This window comes from Eschrichtius robustus, chromosome 14, assembly GCF_028021215.1.
Source record: "Eschrichtius robustus isolate mEscRob2 chromosome 14, mEscRob2.pri, whole genome shotgun sequence".
Lineage (NCBI taxonomy): Eukaryota > Metazoa > Chordata > Mammalia > Artiodactyla > Eschrichtiidae > Eschrichtius > Eschrichtius robustus.
In genome coordinates this window covers 38,529,505-38,550,966 of record NC_090837.1, presented here as the reverse complement: position 1 = coordinate 38,550,966, position 21,462 = coordinate 38,529,505, and the positions used below count along the sequence as shown (strand labels likewise).

The window sequence follows — 21,462 nt, the reverse complement described above, 5'->3', positions numbered from 1 at the left end:
TTTGACAGTAAGGTTGGAAAAGACTGCTTTCCATTTACAGCTATTTAGCTCCTTAAGGGTTTAATTTTTAGACTTGTGACAACGTAGAATCGATATTGAGGAAGTGATTTTTGAGCCAAAATGTCATAGGTGATTTGAGTCTGAGGAACTTTTTGCTGGACTATTAAAGTGTAAAAATCCAAGATAACTGATGGTAGGTCATCACGATATTAACATCTTTTACAATATTGTTGATTACAAAAGTAATGCACAGATATTTTGTCATAATTGCCTTTTTTGGTGGTGTTGTGCTTAACATTATAACTTTTGAAACATTCTGAAGAAGTTTTTATGATATGAAAGGCTGAAACACTATTTTAAAAATTCTTCAGTGGTTGATAGCATGAATAATTACCTGTAGATAACTGGAGTTCTTAAGTTTTTTCAATTTCTCCTAATACTAATAGTTGCAAACTATTTGTAAGCAAGTTTTTCCTTTACTGAACAACCAAAAGTTATGTAGTAATCCTATTTTGGCCCAGACAAAACCACATTATCTTAAAAGTTTCAAGGAATATGTATATGGATAGTAATTTACAACCTTCTCAGAGAATTAATGTTAGATGTCCACAGTATTTGGGATTAAAATTAAGTGAATTAAATAATGCCATTCAGAGAAATTATACCATTTTAAAATCTCATCTTGAATCAGGAAAATGATGTAGATCATTTAAAAGTAACATACGTTTCAGTTACTCTAAATACCTGTGTATATTTTTTTTAACACATATGGGTCTACAAGAAAGTTTCTCCCCAAAGCTTTCTAAATTACTCTAAGCATCCTTGACTGTGAAATAAGAGTTGTGGGTTGTATGTTTGAAATGTCTCACCCACGTTATGGATGCTCTTCATATAGAGAAACAAAAAAGAGGGTTGATGCTTAATATAATTGAAAACATTTTATTGAATAAGAGAAGGAATTAGAACTTATCTTTCTAGGAAGGATTTCTATAACTTTTAAGAAGTCTAATTCTTCTTTTAATATTTATCCAATTTTTGTATATCTTTGATTTTACTTTGCTTTTTGATCTCCTTATTCCATGAAGCAGTGTTACAGGAAGGGTTTAGTAGGAGTTTTTTTGGTTTGTTTTAGTTGTCTTCTAGCCTCTTGCCGTGGCTTCATTTGGTGGGAACCTCACAAATTTATTGAAATGTGGAGGATATAAGGAAATGTAAGTCATGAATTCTCTCCTTGAAAGTCCAATCTATTTAGAAAAACAAGTCCTAATCTCACACACATACACAAAAATAAAGCAAAACACTTCACAGATTGAGTAAATATGTGATAAATTTCAAATGATTGGTATACGTAATAAACACTCTTGGATATTGAAAGGAAGAACTCTCTGTGAGTTGAGAGAGCCACAGTATGCTGTATGCTGGATGGATAGGATTTAGATAGAGGGTCGTCAAAGGGGGAGTGGAAGATAACATGAATAGAGGGTGGAAACATGACGGGCTAGCACATGCTAGGGGAACAGAAGATAAAGTTGGAAGGATAGATTGGGGTTAGAGTGTGGAGGATTTGATTGCTAGGCTAAGGAGTTTAGATTTTCTTCAGTATTTTGTGGCTATTAAATATTTATAAACAGGACTGTGCTAGGGTGAATGAAGATGAATGTGGTAGTTGTGTGCAGGATGGGTTGTGTGGAAAGAGACTGGAGATGGGGTGAGATTTGAAGTTTTAAAAAAAATTATTGTAATAGTCCAAAAATGATTGAAGCTCAAAATTGGGGCATTAGAATGGGGAAGGAGAATTGATGGAATTTGATTGGCAGGGTTGGGGAGAAGGGGCAACCAAAAAGAATAGTTAGATGACTAAAAATTTTAAGCCTGGGTTATAGGGAGACTGGTGAAAACAAGTCAGGTTTGGAAATCGCTTGGGAAGAATTGGCAACAGATAAATTCAGTTTTATATTTGTTGTGTTTGAGGGGATAGTAGGACAACCACAAAGACATGATCTGTAGACTATTGGAGATATGAAACTGAGCTCATAATTAAAGATAACAGTTTGGAAATCATTTGCACACAGATGCAAGTTGAAACTGATATAATGATAAAAGGGTAAAGAACAAAGAGGAAGAGTCAAGAAAGTAGGCAGGTAGTCATGCCCTCTCAGAGTTAGGACAGCCAAGTATCTTGGAGCCCAAGACCTAAAAGAACATAGTCAACAGACATATTCCCCCATCCCCTTTTTTCTGTTGAGTTCCATAATTGTTTATTGATAGCTGTTGAAATTTTATTATATTAATCTGAACTTGGTAAAGATTGAATTTTTCTTTGGAGATAGAACCGTTTTTCCAGTTTTGTAGCATCTAACATGAATTTTCTTTGCATGATTATTTTATGTTTATCATCAAACATTCATTCATTTATTCAGCCATGCAGAATGACCTACCAGGCAGCTTCATCTATTTCAGTGAGTCCGTTTTTACTCTTCCCTGTCTGGACTTTGGACATCTCATGTGTTGTAGGAACAATACCCTTTTTAAATTGATTGACTTTCCCTATTATTTTGGCCATTGTTGCTTTATTTAGCTGATACTTATTGAGTATGTATTATGTGCCGTGTACAACACTCAAGTTCTAATATTTTTTTTGGAAATCTCAGAAAATAAAGTTGTCAAATTATGTTTTCTTGACTAGACCTACTCTTCAGAAATGCAAGTTCCTACACCTTTTGATTTCAGAAGAGTTTGTTGGCATAGGTCTTTTAAACCACCTCACCCACAAAGAAAACAGCTTTTTTTGTTGAGTATTAGTAGTTATAAAATAATGTAGCTGGGAGAAGCCCTGATAAATGATTTCTTCAACCTTTTCTTGAACACATAATTTATTTTAAAAACCAGGTAAGCCCATTTTTCATATTGCAAATGTAAATGCTAAAATAGTCTGCAGATGCTAAGGTAATACAGTACCTATTCACTCGTTTCCTAGATCATCCAAATTACTCAGCATTGGTTTTCTGTAAGTCAGATTCTTTCCAGTGTCCTAATGGTTCTCTTACTGTCCATGTTATAGTTTATGATTATCAAGAGCTGTTTTTCTTTTTCCAACTTTTTTTTTAAACTTTAGAATTATTTTATCTAAGGTTTGTTAACAATTTCTCAATAGTTTTGAATATCTCTGAAAACAGTAAGGAATGGAGTTTAATTAACGTTTATTTTTCCAGAGGCAAAAATGCCTATAATTTGTAAATTAAAAAGGAAAAACAAAGGCAGGTGAATGGGAATGTTAGGTGTATATTTGTCTTGAAGTTTGACATACGTTTCTTGAAAATAAAGCTATCTGACTGTAGCATCTTTTTTTTTTAGTTTTTGGTTTTGACCTCTTTTTTCTAGTTTTGTTTAGTTGGTGGAGGTGTAGCAATGAGTGAGTGGCATAGAGGGAAGGCAACCAATAATAGATGAACAGTGCATACTGAGTTCCAACACTGCTGTCCCCTTTGTACGTATTTGTTGCTACCGTCATTCATTAGTCAGTTTTTCAGAATGTAGAAGGCAAATGTAAATGAAGTTCCGAGTTTTTGAGTTTTTCCTCTTTAAATTCTCTTTTTCTGGGCTTCCTTGACCTAGTGCTTTCCCATCTTTACATTGCTGACTTCTTTTTCCTTCAGCCTCAGTCTTTGGCCTGTAATACTTAGCTTTCTCTCCACCTGTCTTGGAGAATTCATCCATTCTTATATCTTCAGCTGCTATCATCTCTGTACCCGTGATATCCAGGTTTTTATTTTTTAGTCTTTTTGCTGTTTTTGAATCCTAAATACCTGACTGCCTATTAGGCATCTCTACTTGGATGTCATATTTTTACTCAAATTACTAATATTCCAAAATAAGCTTCATGTCACATAACTTACCTGTTTTGTCATTAACACTGCTAGTGTGCCTGCCACTCAAATGGAACTTTTTGTTGTGTACTTTAACTTTGACAATCCTAGGTCACATGTTGGATTATTTCAAAAGATTGTGGCTAGCATTCCAGATTCTAGATTATTGCTGTATCGTCCCTCTGTGTGTCCTGCCAGTTGCATTGATCCCATTTGGGGTTATATTACTGTTGGTGGAATGAAAAGACTTGAGGTCATTAAATCTTTGGGCCTTAAAGCTATATGCTTGCTAGTGTTCATAATTCATGAATGTTACCAGTATCTGTCGCATATCCGGTTAGTTTGGATTAGACTGTTTTGAGGTCATTCATTCAGCAAATCTTTGTGTAGGTTCTAAACGTGGATTCAAATGTAGGCTCTGTCGTGTACTTACCAGATGATTTTAGGTGAATAATTTTAACCTCTCAAAGCTTGTCTCATCTTAAGGAAAGTGGAGGGATAATAGTACTAGATTTTCATTAAGATTAAATAATGTAGACAAAGCAATTATCACAACATGTGGCATTTAGTAAGCATTTGTTAATTGGTAACTATTATTTTTGTCATATTTATAGTATTCCTGTTATATGCTAGTCACTGTGCTTAGGCTGGAAGTTGATATTTATTGTCTTCTGTAAGTGCAGAGTAATTTATCTGGCACTTCAAACCATGCTTGTAAATTCATAATCCAGCTGTACTTTATTTGAAGTGTCCAAGCCAGTTGTTACTGAAAATGGAGACATTTAGATGAGATTCAGTAGAACGAGGAGGGGCTTTTGGAGATTGTTTATTCATTTAGTCATGATTTATAACATACCTACTTTGCGTTAAGGGTTCAGATTGATAAAAAAGACAGTTGGGAGCTGGTTTACAGAGATTTAGTTATCTTACTCTCTTTCTGTGTGTATCTTATACTTTCACTAGTGTGTTAAACAGGCCTTCTTGCACTACAAGAACCCTGTGGGTGTATAGAGAGGTGGCTCAGAGTAATAGCTGAGACATGAATTGGGCCATTCATTAATCTCTTGAGTCAGAACTGTTTTTAATCCAGAAGAAGGAACCACATATAATATTTTATAATGAACAAAGAGTAAATTCCCAGTTTTATTTTATTTTATTTATTTTTTATTTATTTATTTTTAAAATTTATTTCTTTTTGGCTGTGTTGGGTCTTCGTTGCTGTGCACAGGCTTTCTCTAGTTGCAGCGAGCGGGGGCTACTCTTCGTTGCGGTGCACGGGCTTCTCATTGCGGTGGCTTCTCTTGTTGCGGAGCACCGGCTCTAGGCTCGCAGGCTCAGTAGTTGTGACTTGCAGGCTCTAGAGCGCAGGCTCAGCAGTTGTGGCACATGGGCTCAGTTGCTCCGCAGCATGTGGGATCGTCCCGGACCAGGGCTCGAACCCGTGTCCCCTGCATTGGCAGGCGGATTCTTAACCACTGCGCCACCAGGGAAGCCCCAATTCCCAGTTTTAGATTAGATTTTGCATAACTTTACAATTTAGTTTTATTTCACGATTTTAAGTTTTGATGTGTTTATATGGTTAAAAACTAGAGATTCTGATATATGACAGAAAGGCCCACATATCAGGAAATACTACATACGGAGTTCTGTTGCTGAAGATAGTCTAGTAGCTCCCCTTCCCCATGACCATCCCCACTAAAAAAGAGGTGCATGCATTTAGTTTAAGCCCAGAACATAGCTGATGAATACCCCACACATGTATGTACAAGGAGGTGAACAGATACTACTGCATTTCACAATGGAAAATATTTTTAAAAATATCCTGTTAGCATGGTATAGTGAAAAGTACACTGGACTGGAAATTCAGAGCATTGGCATATCCTTGTTTTGCTGTTAACTCTCTGTGTAACCAAGTAAATCTTTTTTCTCATCTGGGCTTCATTTTCCCCAGTGAAGAATTGGACCATGTAGTTGCTAATGTCCATTGTGTCTCTAAAAATTCTATAAGTCTTTGTTTATTATAATTCCATAAAAATTTTAAAAGTGTTATTGATTTATTTTTAAGAAGGAAAATTTTAAAGTTAAGTGATTTGGGGGTAGAAGTATAAGAATAGGAACCATCTTTGGTAAGTGCTATTTTTGCAACTAGTTCTACATAGCCTTAGAAGATCATCCTAAGATAACTTAATTGTTATATTTGGCAGTTACTCTTTTTTGCATTTGTGACTTGTGTCATAATTGTAGGGGTTTGTGCTTTTTAAACAGAGAAAGTGGTAATTGAGTTACTTATTTGTATTTCCATTAAAATGTATACATGTACTAGCTTACTTTTCTAATGTGTCTGCCCTTCCTGTTTGGGATTGTGAGATGTAAGAGTACATTGTCATTATAGTTTCTAAACAGTTAGTAGGAACTTGAATGTTCAAATTAACGTCCAAAGTTTGATGTCTTAGGAGAGAGGTTGTCTTAAACATGTATCATATTTTAAAGTGTACCCTAACCTGTGTTCCTCCTTTATTCCTATGTTTATTTTTTTTTTTTTTTTTTTTTTTTTTTTTAAAACATCTTTATTGAAGTACAATTGCCTTACAATGGTGTGTTAGCTTCCGCTCTATAACAAAGTGAATCAGCTATACATATACAATATGTTCCCATTTCTCTTCCCTTTTGCATCTCCCTCCCTCCCACCCTCCCCATCCCACCCCTCTAGGTGGTCACAAAGCACCGAGCTGATCTCCCTGTGCCATGCGGCTGCTTCCCACTAGTTATCCATCTCACATTTGGTAGTGTATATATGTCCATGACACTCTCTCACCCTGTCACATCTCACCCCACCCCCTCCCCATATCCTCAAGTCCACTCTCTAGTAGGTCTGTGTCTTTATTCCCGTCTTGCCACCAGGTTCTTCATGGCCTTTTTTTTTTTTTTTTTTTTTTTTTCCTTAGATTCCGTATATATGTGTTAGCATACTGCACTTGTTTTTCTCTTTCTGACTTACTTCACTCTGTATGACAGACTCTAACTCCATCCACCTCATTACAAATACCTCCATTTCATTTCTTTTTATGGCTGAGTAATATTCCATTGTATATATGTGCCACATCTTCTTTATCCATTCATCTGTCGATGGACATTTATGTTGCTTCCATGTCCTGGCTATTGTAAACAGAGCTGCAATGAACATTTTGGTACATGACTCTTTTTGACCTATGGTTTTCTCAGGGTATATGCCCAGTATTGGGATTGCTGGGTCGTATGGTAGTTCTATTTGTAGTTTTTTCAGGAACCTCCATACTGTTCTCCATAGTGGCTGTATCAATTTACATTCCCACCAACAGTGCAAGAGTGTTCCCTTTCCTCCACACCCTCTCCAGCATTTATTGTTTCTAGATTTTTTGATGATGGCCATTCTGACCGGTGTGAGATGATATCTCATTGTAGTTTTGATTTGCATTTCTCTAATGATTAATGATGTTGAGCATTCTTTCATGTGTCTGTAGGCCATCTGTATATCTTCTTTGGAGAAATGTCTATTTAGGTCTTCTGCCCATTTTTGGATTGGGTTGTTGGTTTTTTTGTTATTGAGCTGCATGAGCTGCTTGTAAATCTTGGAGATTAATCCTTTGTCAGTTGCTTCATTTGCAAATATTTTCTCCCATTCTGATGGTTGTCTTTTGGTCTTGTTTATGGTTTCCTTTGCTGTGCAAAAGCTTTTAAGTTTCATTAGGTCCCATTTGTTTATTTGTGTTCTTATTTCCATTTCTCTGGGAGCTGGGTCAAAAAGAATCTTGCTGTGATGTATGTCATAGAGTGTTCTGCCTATGTTTTCCTCTAAGAGTTTGATAGTGTCTGCCCTTACACTTAGGTCTTTAATCCATTTTGAGTTTATTTTTGTGCATGGTGTCAGGGAGTGTTCTAATTTCATACTTTTACATGTACCTGTCCAATTTTCCCAGCACCACTTATTGAAGAGGCTGTCTTTTCTCCACTGTATATTCTTGCCACCTTTATCAAAGATAAGGTGACCATATGTGTGTGGGTTTATCTCTGGGCTTTCTATCCTGTTCCATTGATCTATATTTCTGTTTTTGTGCCAGTACCAAACTGTCTTGATTACTGAAGCTTTGTAATATAGTCTGAAGTCAGGGAGCCTGATTCCCCCAGCTCCATTTTTCGTTCTCAAGATTGCTTTGGCTATTCGGGGTCTTTTGTGTTTCCATACAAATTGTGAAATTTTTTGTTCTAGTTCTGTGAAAAATGCCAGTGGTAGTTTGATAGGGACTGCATTGAATCTGTAGATTGCTTTGGGTAGTAGAGTCATTTTCACAATGTTGATTCTTCCAATCCAGGAACATGGTATATCTCTCCATCTATTTGTATCATCTTTAATTTCTTTCATCAGTGTCTTATAATTTTCTGCATGCAGGTCTTTTGTCTCCTTAGGTAGGTTTATTCCTAGATATTTTATTCTTTTTGTTGCAATGGTAAATGGGAGTGTTTTCTTAATTTCACTTTCAGATTTTTCGTCATTAGTGTATAGAAATGCAAGAGATTTCTGTGCATTAATTTTGTATCCTGCTACTTTACCAAATTCATTGATTAGCTCTAGGAGTTTTCTGGTAGCATCTTTAGGATTCTCTATGTATACTATCATGTCATCTGCAAATAGTGACAGCTTTACTTCTTCTTTTCCGATTTGGATTCCTTTTATTTCTTTGTCTTCTCTGATTGCTGTGGCTAGCACTTCCAAAACTATGTTGAATAATAGTGGTGAGAGTGGGCAACCTTGTCTTGTTCCTGATCTTAGTGGAAATGGTTTCAGTTTTTCACCATTGAGGACAATGTTGGCTGTGGGTTTGTCATATATGGCCTTTATTATGTTGAGGAAAGTTCCCTCTATGCCTACTTTCTGCAGGGCTTTTATCATAAATGGATGTTGAATTTTGTCGAAAGCTTTCTCTGCATCTATTGAGATGATCATATGGTTTTTCTCCTTCAATTTGTTAATATGGTGTATCACATTGATTGATTTGCGTATATTGAAGAATCCTTGCATTCCTGGGATAAACCCCACTTGATCATGGTGTATGATCCTTTTAATGTGCTGTTGGATTCTGTTTGCTAGTATTTTGTTGAGGATTTTTGCATCTATGTTCATCAGTGATATTGGCCTGTAGTTTTCTTTCTTTGTGACATCTTTGTCTGGTTTTGGTATCAGGGTGATGGTGGCCTCGTAGAATGAGTTTGGGAGTGTTCCTCCCTCTGCAATGTTTTGGAAGAGTTTGAGAAGGATAGGTGTTAGCTCGTCTCTAAATGTTTGATAGAATTCACCTGTGAAGCCATCTGGTCCTGGGCTTTTGTTTGTTGGAAGGTTTTTAATCACAGTTTCAATTTCAGTGCTTGTGATTGGTCTATTCATATTTTCTATTTCTTCCTGGTTCAGTCTCGGCAGTTTGTGCATTTCTAAGAATCTGTCCATTTCTTCCAGGTTGTCCATTTTATTGGCATAGAGTTGCTTGTAGTAATCTCTCATGATCTTTTGTATTTCTGCAGTGTCAGTGGTTACTTCTCCTTTTTCATTTCTAATTCTATTGATTTGAGTCTTCTCCCTTTTTCTCTTGATGAGTCTGGCTAATGGTTTATCAATTTTGTTTATCTTCTCAAAGAACCAGCTTTTAGTTTCATTGATTTTTGCTATTGTTTCCTTCATTTCTTTTTCATTTATTTCTGACCTGATCTTTATAATTTCTTTCCTTCTGCTGGCTTTGGGGTTTTTTTGTTCTTCTTTCTCTAATTGCTTCAGGTGCAAGGTTAGGTTGTTTATTCGAGATGTTTCCTGTTTCTTGAGGTAGGCTTGTATTGCTATAAACTTCCCTCTTAGCACTGCTTTTGCTGCGTCCCATAGGTTTTGGGTCGTCGTATCTCCATTGTCATTTGTTTCTAGGTATTTTTTGATTTCCCCTTTGATTACTTCAGTAATCCCTTCGTTATTAAGTAGTGTATTGTGTAGCCTCCATGTGTTTGTATTTTTTACAGATCTTTTCCTGTAATTGATATCTAGTCTCATAGCGTTGTGGTCGGAAAAGATACTTGATACAATTTCAATTTTCTTAAATTTACCAAGGCTTGATTTGTGACCCAAGATATGATCTATCCTGGAGAATGTTCCATGAGCACTTGAGAAAAATGTGTATTCTGTTGTTTTTGGGTAGAATGTCCTATAAATATCAATTAAGTCCATCTTGTTTAATGTATCATTTAAAGCTTGTGTTTCCTTATTTATTTTCATTTTGGATGATCTGTCCATTGGTGAAAGTGGGGTGTTAAAGTCCCCTACTATGATTGTGTTGCTGTCGATTTCCCCTTTTATGGCTGTTAGTATTTGCCTTATGTATTGAGGTGCTCCTATGTTGGGTGCATAAATATTTACAATTGTTATAGCTTCCTCTTGGATCAATCCCTTGATCATTATATAGTGTCCTTCTTTGTCTCTTGTAATAGTCTTTATTTTAAAGTCTATTTTGTCTGATATGAGAATTGCTACTCCAGCTTTCTTTTGATTTCCATTTGCATGGAATATCTTTTTCCATCCCCTCACTTTCAGTCTGTATGTGTCTCTAGGTCTGAAGTGGGTCTCTTGTAGACAGCATATATATGGGTCTTGTTTTTGTATCCATTCAGCCAGCCTGTGTCTTTTGGTGGGAGCATTTAATCCATTTACATTCAAGGTAATTATCGATATGTATGTTCCTATTCCCATTTTCTTAAATGTTTTTGGTTTGTTATTGTAGGTGTTTTCCTTCTCTTGTGTTTCTTGCCTAGAGAAGTTCCTTTAGCATTTGTTGTAAAGTTGGTTTGGTGGTGCTGAACTCTCTCAGCTTTTGCTTGTCTGTAAAGGTTTTAATTTCTCCATCGAATCTGAATGAGATCCTTGCTGGGTAGAGTAATCTTGGTTGTAGGTTTTTCTCCTTCATCACTTTAAGTATATCCTGCCACTCCCTTCTGGCTTGCAGAGTTTCTGCTGAAAGATCAGATGTTAACCTTATGGGGATTCCCTTGTGTGTTATTTGTTTTTTTTCCCTTGCTGCCTTTAATATGTTTTCCTTATATTTAATTTTTGACAGTTTGATTAATATGTGTCTTGGCGTGTTTCTCCTTGGGTTTATCCTGTATGGGACTCTCTGTGCTTCCAGGACTTGATTAACTATTTCCTTTCCCATACTAGGGAAGTTTTCAACTATAATCTCTTCAAATATTTTCTCAGTCCCTTTCTTTTTCTCTTCTTCTTCTGGGACCCCTATAATTCGAATGTTGGTGCGTTTAATGTTGTCCCAGAGGTCTCTGAGACTGTCCTCAGTTCTTTTCATTCTTTTTTCTTTATCCTGCTCTGTAGTAGTTATTTCCACCATTTTATCTTCCAGGTCACTTATCCTTTCTTCTGCCTCAGTTATTCTGCTATTGATCCCATCTAGAGTATTTTTAATTTCATTTATTGTGTTTTTCATCATTGCTTGGTTCCTCTTTAGTTCTTCTACGTCCTTGTTAAATGTTTCTTGCATTTTGTCTATTCTATTGCCAAGATTTTGGATCATCCTTACTATCATTATTCTGAATTCTTTTTCAGGTAGACTACCTATTTCCTCTTCATTTGTTAAGTCTAGTGTGCTTTGACCCTGCTCCTTCATCTGCTGTGTGTTTTTTTGTCGTCTCATTTTGCTTATCTTACTGTGTTTGGGGTCTCCTTTTCACAGGCTGCAGGTTTGTAGTTCCCGTTGTTTTTGGTATCTGTCCCCAGTGGCTAAGTTTGGTTCAGTGGGTTTTGTAGGCTTCCTGGTGTAGGGAACTAGTGCCTGAGCTCTGGTGGATGAGGCTGGATCTTGTCTTTCTGGTGGGCACATCCACGTCTGGTGGTGTATTTTGGGGGTGTCTGTGGCCTTATTATGATTTTAGGCAGCCTCTCTGCTAATGGATGGGGCTGTGTTCCTGTCTTGCTAGTTGTTTGGCATAGGGTGTTCAGCACTGTAGCTTGCTGGTCATTGAGTGATGCTGGGTCTTGATGTTGAGATGGAGATCTCTGAGAGATTTTTACCGTTTGGTATTACGTGGAGCTGGGAGGTCTCTTGTGGACCAGTGTCCTGAAGTTGGCTCTCCCACCTCAGAGGCACGGCCCTGATGCCTGGCTGGAGCACCAAGAGCCTTTCGTCCACACGGCTCAGAGTAAAAGGGAGAAAAAATAGAAAGAAAGAAAGAAAGAAAGAAAGAAAGAAAGAAAGAAAGAAAGAAAGAAAGAAAGAAAGAAAGAAAGAAAGAAAGAAAGAAAGAAAGAAAGAAAGAAAGAAAGAAAGAAAGAAAGAAAGAAAGAAAGAAAGAAAGAAAGAAAGAGAGGAGGGAGGGAGGGAGGGAGGAAGGAAGGAAAGAAAGAAAGAAAGAAAGAAAGAAAGAAAGAAAAAGAAAGAAAGAGGCTATAATATAGTGAAGCAAAATAAAGCTATTGTAAAGCAAAGCTATACAGACAAAATCTCACCCAGAAGCATATACATATACACTCACACAAAAAAAAAAAGGAACAGGGGAAAAATTAATATATCCTGCTCCCAAAGTCCACCTCCTGAATTTGGGATGATTCGTTGTCTATTCAGGTATTCAGCAGATGCAGGCACATCAAGTTGTTTGTGGAGTTTTAATCCGCTACTTCTGAGGCTGCTGGGAGAGATTTCCCCTTCTCTTCCCTGTTCACACAGCTCCTGGGGTTCAGCTTTGGATTTGGACCCGCCTCTGCGTGTAGGTCACCTGAGGGCGTCTATTCCCCGCCCAGACAGAACGGGGTTAAAGGAGCAGCTGCTTCGGGGGCGCTGGCTCACTCAGGCCGCGGGGAGGGAGGGGTACGGAGGAGGCGGGGCGAGCCTGCGGCGTCAGAGGCCGGCGTGACGTTGCACCAGCCTGAGGCGCGCAGTGCGTTCTCCCGGGGAATTTGTCCGGGGATCACGGGACCCTGGCAGTGGCGGGCTGCACCGGCTCCCGGGAGGGGCGGTGTGGAGAGTGACCTGTGCTCACACACAGGCTTTTTGGAGGCGGCAGCAGCAGCCCCAGCGTCTCACGCCTGTCTCTGGGGTCCGCGCTGATCGCCGCGGCTCGCGCCTTTCTCTGGAGTTCGTTTAGGCGGCGCTCTGAATCCCCTCTCCTTGCGCGCAGCGAAACAAAGAGGCAAGAAAAAGCCTCTTGCCTCTTCGGCAGCTGCAGACTTTTTCCCGGTCTCCCTCCCAGCCAGCTGTGGTGCGCTAAACCCTTCAGGCTGTGTTCACGCCGCCAACCCCAGTCCTCTCCCTGCGATCCGACCGAAGCCCGAGCCTCAGCTCCCAGCCCCCGCCCGCCCCGGCGGGGGAGCAGACAAGCCTCTCGGGCTGGTGAGCGCTGCTCGGCGCCGAGCCTCTGTGCGGGAGTCTCTCCGCTTTTTCCTCTGCGCCCCTGTTTCTGTGGGATCCGCGCTGTTAGCTGCGGCTCGCGCCCGTCTCTGAAGTTCGTTTAGGCGGCGCTCTGAATCCCCTCTCCTCGCGCACCAGGAAACAAAGAGGGAAGAAAAAGTCTCTTGCCTCTTCGGCAGCTGCAGACTTTTTCTCGGACTCCCTCCCGGCTAGCTGTGGTGCGCTAACCCCTTCAGGCTGTGTTCACGCCGCCAATTCCAGTCCTCTCCCTGCGATCCGACTGAAGCCCGAGCCTCAGCTCCCAGCCCCCGCCCGCCCCGGCGGGGGAGCAGACAAGCCTCTCGGGCTGGTGAGTGCTGGTCGGCACCGCTCCTCCGTGCGGGAGCCTCTCCGCTTTGCCCTCCGCACCCCTGTGGCTGCGCTCTCCTCCGTGGCTCCGAAGCTTCCCCCCTCTGCCACTCGCAGTCTCTGCCCGCGAAGGGGCTTCCTAGTGCGTGGAAATCTTTCCTCCTTCACAGCTCCCTCCCACTGGCGCAGGTGCCGTCCCTATTCTTTTGTCTCTGTTATTTCTTTTTTCTCTTTTGCCCTACCCAAGTACGGGGGGAGTTTCTTGCCTTTTTGGAGGTCGGACGTTTTCTGTCAGCGCTCAGTGGGTGTTCTGCAGGAGCAGTTCCACGTGTAGATGTATTTCTACTGTATCTGTGGGAAGGAAGGTGATCTCCGCGTCTTACTCTTCCGCCATCTTCTCTCCGACCCTCGAATCAGCACCTTTAACCTCCTGTTCCCTACAGGTTGCAATTTGTCCTCATTTCTCATCTCCTTGTGCTCGGGTTCGCCATTCCAGCTACTTTACTAGCAATCTCCCTACTTGGAGAATCAGCACCTTTAACCTCCTGTTCCCTACAGGTTGCAATTTGTCCTGAGCCCTATGTTTATTTTTATTATTTAATTTTAGTTTATTTTTATTCCCATACTTTATTTATAGTCTTTATTCCATACTTTCTATACTGATTTTTGGCAAGAAATTGAAATTTTATCTTAGATTGTTCCCTGGAACTGATTTTGAAATAGTGAACTACAGTTAACTCTTCTTTTTTCTCTTTGATGTTATTCATTCATTAATGAATAATGAATTCATTTATTCAGCAAATATTTATTTGCTGTGTACTGTGTGCTAGGTGCTCTGGTAGGCACTGGGGACCCCATGGTGAGTAAAAGCAAAGGGCTCTGCCTTCATGGAACTTAACAGTCCCAGGAACAGGATAAGTTATGAGCAGATATGAGTGGGGTAGGGCTTGAAGGGGAGGTAAGAGATATGATCATGCCTTTTCTCTTAGGTGGAGTATATTTAAAGACTTGTGGTGAATTAGTCTAAGTGTATAATTTTCAGATATGTCTGTAGATTGTATGTACTGGATTCCCTTGAGGACTTGTTAAAAATGGAACCTGAGCCCATGCCCAGACAAACAAAATCAGAATTTTGGGGGATAAGTCCTAGGATCCTGCATGAGATGTGGATTCTTAGACACGCTCAAGTTTGAAAACTGTGGTTGTAGTGGAAAAAACATGGATTTTTGTTTTGTTTGGTAATTTTATAAATGAAAAATTTCAAACATACACAAGTAGGGAAAATAGCATAGTGAACCCCCATTACTCAGATCCTGCAGTTTTCAAAATTTTGTCGTACTTGCTTCATCAAACATCCTTTTTCTTGCAAAAATATTTTAAAGCAAATTCCAGATATTGTCATTTCACCCTTACATACTTCAATAAACATCTCAAAAAATTTTTTTTTCTTACATTACCACAATGGCCATTATCATGTCTAACAAAATTAAAAGTACCTTGGTACCATTAATTCCCAGTTTATATTCAGATTTCTGTGGTTGTCTAAAATGATGTCTTTTTTGCAGTCGCTTTATTAGAATCTAGATTCAGACAAAGTCTACATGTTGCTTTTGTTTGTTAGGTCTTTTAAGTCTCTTTTTAATGTAGAGCAGTTTTTTCCCCCATCTCCTCTATCTGCCACCCCCATTGTCTTGTTGAAAAAACTAGGTCTTTGGTACCATACAGTGTTTCATATTCTGGATTTTTTTTTGTTTGTTTCCTTGTCATGTCATTTAGCTTGCTCCTGTATCTTCCATGTTTCCTGTAAGTTGGTAGTTAGATCTAAAAACTCGTTGTAATTATTTTGACCTTTTAGCCAGGAGTGTTTCATAGATTGTATTTTCTTTTGCATCACATCAAGAGGCATACAGTATCTGGCTGACCCACGCTTTTAGTGATGCTAAGGTTGATCAGTGTGTTCAGGTGGTGACAGCCTGAATAACTTGCTTTGTAAAATCCTTTAGTATCCTTTCAGCTAATGGTTCCATCCATTTATAATTTTTAGCTGAAGCAGTTATTCATCAGGGAAAGCAAAATAATGGTTTTCTAATTATATCATTCCTTTCACATTTATTAACTGTAATTCTTCTGTTAAGAGAATATAAGAATTTAAGAACTTTTACTCATCATCTATAGGGCTGTTTGCTTACCGTGAAATAGGGTTCATAAAATACAGGGTGAATGCATCAGTCTTTCTTTTTATTTTTATTTTTTTTGATTCTTTTTTTTTTTAAGTTTTCATTGTAGTATAGTTCATTTACAATGTTGTGTTAGTTTCAGGTGTACAACAAAGTGAATCAATTATACATACACATGTCTCAACTTTTTTTTAGATTCTTTTAGTCTTTCTCTTTAATTGCCACTTTTCAGAGTAAGGTATTTTGGAGGTTTAGTGTGCTAGACATGGCACAAATTGGGTATTTAAGGGAAATTTAAGAAAGGGACTATTTACAAATGTATAGACAGTATTTAAGGAAATCAGTAGGGGTAGTGCAGTACCATGGGACAAGTAACAGTGGGGAAAGAGCTACTACCACCTTTAGGAGGACAAGGGAAGAGAGCAGTTGGAAGGGTAGCTCTATGGAGAGGGCTTTCTGGCAGGGACTGAGGTTTTAAGTAGAGATAGAAGCATGTTGATCTGGCAGTAAGGGAACAAGGGGAATATATCCCCTGCTGTTATCGGCCTCCCTCCCTACAGTCTCCTACTGTGGTCTCCCTTTGCCTAAAAGGCTGGTATGCAAAAGAACTCATTGATCTAGTCCATAAAGTTCAGCGGATAAGATATACCCAATACTTATTTATTTATTTCTCTCTTTTATTTTGTTTTTTATTTTTGGCATCATTGTGGAAACCATTAAAAAATATATTTGATGTGTTTCAGTCAATTTTTGTCATCTTTGCTATGCTCAATTTGTCCTGTCTTTGACTAATGGGAGCCTCTTTACATTGACTCCCATCTTATTTGTCTATGATCTTAATAATCTTTGAGGGAACTTCCTTGTTTCTTGGTGTAATAAGATGCCCAGGCTCATCTTGTACATACATTTCTTGCCCCAGGCTTGGAAATCAGCCGTTTAATGGGGAACTGGATGCTAGTACTCATTACTACTGGTTGAAATTGCTTCTTATCCTTGTTTAATAATTAGGGCTGTGAAATTTTATTTTTGGAAAGAAGAAAAAATACTTTATACCGATAATTCTAGTTTCTGTTTATCATCACTTTGTATTTTTTGCGTTTACATGGAAAAATCTTAGTTCTAACAACACTAACAGAATTACACATTTGTTTGATTTCCAAGAATGTGGGTATGATATAATGAAAGAAAAACTGAATGGTTGGTGGGTGATGGTGGGTGGGATCTGAAGTACAGAATTGTACTCTCTAGTTGACACTGTAAATTGTAAACTGAAAAATTGTATGGCCTTGGACAGCTAATATCTACTCTCTGACCCTCGGTTTTCATTAGGAGTATAGTACAAAATTCACTAGTTGAAACCATCTCCAAACTGTCTTTAGATACGAGTGTATTTAAATTCCCAACCTTATTAAGAAATTCTGTTTTAGATATGTCTTCTATCCTTTAGTTGATTTTTAAAATTTTAATACTTTAACAGTAGGACAAAGAAAATGTTTCTCTAATTTTTATCATCCACTCTAAAAGTGTTTACTCATCTCATCCTAATTGTATTTCCTTTGTTTATTTCTAGTAATATCTAGTCATGGAGGCAATATAGCATAGTGGTTGAGAACATGGGCTTTGCAGTCAGACTGTGTGATTTTGAATCCCAACCAGGTCAGCCACTTAGTAGCCTTGTGAGTTTGGGCAAAATTCTTAACTTTTTTAGGACTCAGATGCTTACATCATCCTCAAATAAGATTAATCATAGACTCTCATAGGGCTGTTAGGAATATTAAATGTGATAATGCTAGTGCATGTAACATGCTTTGCATAGTTCTCAGCCTTTAGTTAATGTTAGCTATCATTATCATCATCATTGTTTTCATTATATGTCTTCATAATTTGTTCTGGGAGAAAGGACTTTTGTGTTGACCAAGAGCATTATTATCCACCTCCCCACTCCACAGGCCAACTTTTTATTTAGTTGAGTGATCTTGGACAAGTTATCTAACTTCTTTGAGCCTGAATATATTTAATCTGCAAAATGAGAATCATGATAATATTTACTTCATAGGTTTAATCATGACGGTTAAATGAAATAATTTATATGCAAGTGCTGTAGTTTCATCCAGGTGTTAATAGTTACTCCTTTCCTTGCTCTACCTTTATATTACAGATTTATGAAGGTTCCATTGTAGTTAGAAGTACTAGTACTTGGAAACTTGGGAGAAGAGTAGAATGGGATTCTTTATCTGAAATATTTCTTGAATCTGATCTTTGCTTTCTTTTATTTCTGCCCTACTCAAGTCGAAATTTTCGACCCAACATTCTTGGGTTTAGTGGGACACCCTAGCAGTTTGCCTGTATAGTCCATACTATATCTTTCTTTTTCTTAACTTTAGTGCTTTTGGTCATGTGGTCTTAGCTTCCCTATTTACTTAGTCTTAATTCCTACCATTCTCCAAAACAGACTGTATGTTCCAGGTGGATTTCCTCACTTTCTACAGCATGATGCCTGCTCTTTCCCACCAGGCCTTATCTTTCTCTCCCTTTGAGTTCTCCTCTATGTCCTCCTCGCCAATTTTCTCATCTTTATAGTATAACATAAGTTACAACTGTGTTACACTGTTGTTTTCTCTTTTGAACTTCTATAGTACTTGTAATCTGTCTCATATAGTTTAGAACTTGATCAGAACTGTGTTGTATGAGTCTGTCTTAAGTGGTAGTCTTACCTCTCTAATGAGAATTACTAATGAGGGCTTAGTAATTCTGGACATTATTGTTCAATGAATACTTTTTGATTGTTGTGAATGATTATCTGCCCCCCCCCCACCCCACCCCCATTCCCCTGTTCTTTCTCTCTGAATTAGTTAGGATGCTGTCAGTTATACATGATAGCACTCAACTTGAATTTTCCTAGGCAAAAAGAATTTCTAGAGTCAGAGAAACCTGATCTCATTAAAAGTATAAAGATTCAGTTGAACTTCAATAAGAACTGGAACTTGGGCCTCAAATGGAAACAAGCCATTCTCTCTTTATTCTTATTTTTGCTTTGTTTTGTCATTCGGACTGTAGACTGGTTTTAGTCACTTGTGTGGAAGATACCGTTGCCCAGAGCACTGGAGCTTTATATCTAACAGCTTCAGCTTCAACCACTGACTTTAAATCTTGGAGTCTCAAATCCAGAGCTCTGGAGCAAAAGACGCATCGATTCAGCTTGGGTCAGGTGCTCACCCCTCAACTAATCTCTTGTGATAAGGATCACATGAGAACTATGAGAATGGGGAGGCAGTTCCCAGGAAAAGAAGAGCAGTGGGGCAAGGCAGACTATAACATAGATGTTCCTTATACCACTCCTCCCTTCCCTCTTTTTTTTGACCTTGTATAGATCGCTTAAACTCTCTTCAACAGCCTATTCAGTTTGTGAAAGGGAGTTAATAATAATTTATTTCATAGCGTGGTGGTAAGCATTAAATGTGATCATCTGTAAAGCATGGTTTGAAACCTCACAAAAACAGTTGTGTAAGCTGATGATAAATGGCTGCCCCTAGGTCCCTTTTGCCCTTATGCCCTGTGCTCTTCTGCCCTGGCCCCAAGGCTTTTTTGTCTGTAGGAGTTTATCCTGCCATTCTAGGTTGTTAGGTGGTCTTTTGGCATTACCTGTCTCAACCCAGTCCCCCATAGCTTCTGTCATCTTTTTGAGTAGAAGAGAATGAAGTTATTAACCTCATATAGCTTTTCTCAGGTGGTTTTAGAGTAAATATTTATTATAATTAAATGAATTATAATCTAAATAAAAACAATTGGGCTTATTTTTGTAATTGTAACATTCATGCTCAGTCCCTGCCCCTTCCTTTCTTCTTATAGTAGTGGCAGAGTAGACAATTTAGTGAATTGAAAGCTAAGGGCCTATAGAGATTCTACTCCTTTTTACCTATATTAATTAGGAATCTTTATTGTAAAGGACTGAAAACTCAACTCAAATTAGCTTAAACAACAAAGAATGTTTATTGCCTCTGAATACTTGACAGGTAGATTCTAGCTTCAGGAATGTCTTTTTTCAGGGCTCAAATGATGTGACTGGGAGCTGGCTTTCCAAATCTGCTTCTTTAGTATTGTCTCCTTTCTCAGATACATAACTCCTTGTGGTTGTAAGGTACTTGCCATTAGCTTCCATGAGTGCTTGTTCAGGCATAGTGGAAGAAAAAGTCTTTTCTTCTAACCTTTAAATAGAGTTTCTAACTGATCCGGCCCACTAGATCATGCGCCCATATCTGAACCAGTCACAGTAGTCAGAAGAATGGTGTGATGGTAAGCGTAGGCCTCCATCATGTGCTCCAGTCTCAGAACTGGGAGTGAGTCGTCTTATTCCAAGACAGAGTATTAGAGTTGCATGAGGGAGGGATGGAAATTGGAGTTCAGTTTCCAAGATAGGGGGAAATGACCTGCTGGGCAGTCGCAAACAGCAAGTATCTCCTATATTAGATGGAGATTGCTCATCAAGAGGGACCCAAGTTATGATAGTTTATTCTTCCTTATCTTTTTTGTAAATGACCTTTTTACTAAATTGTTAAGTTATCTAACATTAGAGTTAGCATAAGTATTGTCAACTAGTTGCCAAAGACCGCCAACTTAAGACCACAGCTGGGATAACATTTGGTCCTTTAATGAAAGGATACCTGTATGCTGCTTTGCCTTAATGATAAGTCTTTGGGTAACTTAGTGAAAGATTTCCAAATGCCTGTTCATGGATCAACCATATCAGAACCAAATACAGATTCTGGCAGGCCTCACCACAGCCTTACCGTACGAGAATTGGAGTTGGAAGATGTAGTATGCTGAAATTTGTATTCTTAACAGAGTCTAGGTGATTGCATAGCCAGGTTTGGGAAGGACTGAATAGTTGCCAACTAGCTAGACATTATGCCTCCTGCATATACCTCATTTGGGAAAACAAAATAGATGGAAGTAGTAGGATTGGATAGAAAAAAACTTGCCTCCCTTTTAAGAAAGTATTTTCTCTTTTTAAAAATATGTTTTAAGAAAGAACAGGTTATATGAAAAGAATGAACGTTTTCTGAAAAAGCTGGTTTTGTTTTAGTTTGTTTGGTTGATCTGATTTCAGGCGGGGCAGGAAATCAGATTTGATAAAGAATTCAAGTAGTGTTACCCTCAGTCATCATTGTATCTCCCCAGTACCTTGTTCCTTTGCCAGCTAAAAGGAAAGGACCTCCTATTTTCTTAGTACTTATGAAGAAATTGTTTAAATGTGACTAGGCTATGAAAGAATAGTATAGTATATTTAAAAAACAGATTTTTTTTAATAAATTCGAAAGAGATTGGAAATTTACTGTTCCTATGAGATTAAAATTTTTTTCCTAAATGAAAACATATTTTAATTACTTAAATAGCTCGTGGGCTTCTGAGCTATTATATATTGAGATATTGATGCTCAACATGTAAGCTCCATGAGAGCAGGTATCTGATTGTCTGGTTCACTGATGTGTCACTAGTTCCAGTGCCTGGCATATTTTAAGTTTTCAATAAATATTTGTTTGTTGTTGAATTACTAGAAAATGTTTTTGTTTGTTTCTGTGATGAAAGCCAAGAACAGCTGACATGAGGTTAAGAGATATGGTGTAATTGGTAATTTATTTAAATCTAAGC

General features: G+C 38.2%; 1 protein-coding gene across 2 annotated transcripts in view; it reads left to right on the top strand.

Annotated features, from left to right (window-relative positions):
* Positions 1-21,462, top strand: part of ROCK1 (Rho associated coiled-coil containing protein kinase 1) — a 151,210-nt gene that overhangs the window by 1,342 nt on the left and 128,406 nt on the right. The gene's annotated exons all lie outside the window — the stretch shown is intronic.